A 2822-nucleotide genomic window follows, 5' to 3' on the forward strand; every position below is an offset into this window, starting at 1 on the left:
AGGGAGGAGAAGGGGAGGGAGGAGAGGGGAAGGGAGGGAAAGGGAGGAGAAGGGAAGGGAGCGGGGAGAGAGGGAGGGAGGAAGGCAGGCAGGAAGGAAATCTTTTCTTCAGTTGTACAAGTTGTAAAAGCTTGGTAGTACATGATGTCTTCATGAAATAGCTTATTTAGGTTGAACACGATAAATACCAAAATATTAGCTAAATTCACAAGATCAGTAGACTCATCAATTTGCATCAAATAGTATCAACCTCCTCCGAAGCTGGATATTTGCTATTTTAAGTTTCCAGCCACATGTGTAATTTTAAAAAGAACTGTGATATTTGACAAAGACACCTGCTTTGTTCCCAGTCATTATTTCTACTATGTCTTCAATAGCAGTTTTTAGTAAGTGTGTGAACAATGAATTCCATAGGTCTAATCTTTGCAATTCAGTACAACATTATAAAATGTGGTTTCCACACCTTTTGCCTTTGGCTTATTGTGTTTAGCTTTAGGTGATGATGTCCTTCCATTCTGCTTCAGAATTTTTGATGACATTTGAAGCAGGAAGATTTCATATCAAAATATATGAACCTTTTCATTTATTCACTCACTCATTCACTCATTTATTCATTCCACAAATGTTTATTGAATACTTACTCTATATCAGGAACTGTGCGAGGGATATATATGTCACATAATGGAGTTTAACTTTCTCTCATTACCAGGTGATATGGTTTGGCTGTGTCCCCACTGAAATCTCATCTCGAATTGTAACTCCCACAATTCCATCATGTTGTGGGAGGAACCCATTGGGAGGTAATTGAATCATTGGGGTGGATCTTTTCTGAGCTGTTCTGAGATAGTGGGTAAGTCTCAAGGGATCTGATGGTTTCAAAAACAGGAGTTTCCCTGAGGAAGCTCTCTGTTTGCCTGCTGCCATCCATGTAAGTCGTGACTTGGTCCTCCTTGCCTTCCGCCATGATCGTGAGGCCTCCCCAGCCATGTGGAATTGGAAATCCATTGCCAAATCTCAGGTATGTCTTTATCAGCAGCGTGAAAATGGACTAATAGGCCAGGCCATGGTAATCCAAATTTCAGTTATTTTTCATGGGAGTTGCATGATACTTTTAGTTTCTTTGCTGCCATTTTAAAATTTGTTTTTTATTTTTGTTTTTGTTTTCACAGACAGGGTCTCTGTTACCCAGGCTGGAGTGTAGTGGCATGATCATAACTCAATGCAGCCGCCAACTCCTGGGTTTAAGTGATACTCCCACCTCAGCCTCTGTAGTAGCTAGGACTACAGGCATATGCTATCACGCCCAGCTAATTTTCAAAATTCTGTTGTAGAGATGAAGTCTCACTATGTTGCCCAGGCTGGTCTTGCACTCCTGGGGCTCAAGCAATCCTCCTCCTGCCTTGGCCTCCCAAAATGTTGAGATTACAGGCATGAGCCACTGTGCCTGACACTGCTGGTCTTATTATTATTTTTGAGATGGAGTTTCACTCTTGTTGCCCAGGCTGGCGTGCAATGGTGAGATCTCGGCTCCCTGCAACCTCTGCCTCCTGGGTTCAAGTGATTCTCCTGCCTCAGCCTCCTAGTAGCTGGGACTACAGGCGTGCACCACCATGCCTGGCTAATTTTGTATTTTTAATAGAGATGGGATTTCTCCATGTTGGTCAGGCTGGTCTCGAACTCCTGTCCTTGGGTAATCTGTCCTCCTCGGCCTCCCAAAGTGCTGAGATTACAGGTATGAACCACCGTGCCTGGCCGGTATTTATTGTTATACAAGTGGATGGTCCAAGTGTTGGAGTGATACATCTCTAATAACTAGCTGACCTACAATTAAAGTCATAACATTTTTTACCACAAATTCCACCACTCCACTATTTGTAATTGATATGCAGCATAATCACCATGTTTTGGTGTATAGTCCTAGGAATTTGGGCACATGTATAGACTCCTGTGACCACCACCACAATAAGGATCCAGAACTGTTCCCAACTTCTCATGTGCTGCCCTTTTGTAGTTGAGGCCTCCCTAACCCCCACCTGGGCAACCACAGATGTGTTCTCTGTCCCTGTCATCTTGCCTTTCGAGAATGTCATATAAATGGAAGCATATAGCATGTAAACTTTTGAGAATGGCTTCTCCCACTCAGCACAATACCTTTGAGATTTATCCATGTTGTGTTCATCAATAGTTTCTGCCTTTTGATTACTGGGAAGAATTCCATAGTGTGGATGTACCACAATTTGTTTATCCATTGTTTTAGTTTGTGCTGCTACAACAAAATACCTGAGACTGGGTAGTTTAAAAAGAACAAAAATTTATTATTCACAGATCTGGAGGCTGAAAAGTCCACAACCAAGGTGCTGGCATCTGGTTTGGTGAGTCCTTCTTGCTGCATCACCCCGTGGCAAAAGGTGGAATGGCAAGCTAACCAAATGCTACATGAAGCCTCTTTTATAAGGCCCTTAATCCTGTTAATGAAGGAGGAGCCCTAAAGGCTTAATCACCTGTGAAAGGCACCATCTCTTAATGCCATCACATTGGCGACACCTTTATTTTGGAGGGGACACATTCAAATGATAGCATCCATTCATCTCTTGTTGGACATTTGGGCTGAGTCTGGTGTTTGGCTATTATGAATAATCCTGCTGTGAGCATTAATGCACAGGTGTTTGTGTGAAAATGCTTCCTTTTATTTACTACCTAAAAGGTAGCATTCTATAGACGTATCTTTGGCACTTTGCTTTTTCACTGTAACTTTATTTTAGAAGTCACTCCACTTAAGTTTGTAGTGATTTGTCTCACTTTTTTTTTTTTTTTTTTTTTTT

The sequence above is a fragment of the Cebus imitator genome, unplaced genomic scaffold (assembly GCF_001604975.1).
Source record: "Cebus imitator isolate Cc_AM_T3 unplaced genomic scaffold, Cebus_imitator-1.0 Scaffold445, whole genome shotgun sequence".
Taxonomy (NCBI): domain Eukaryota; kingdom Metazoa; phylum Chordata; class Mammalia; order Primates; family Cebidae; genus Cebus; species Cebus imitator.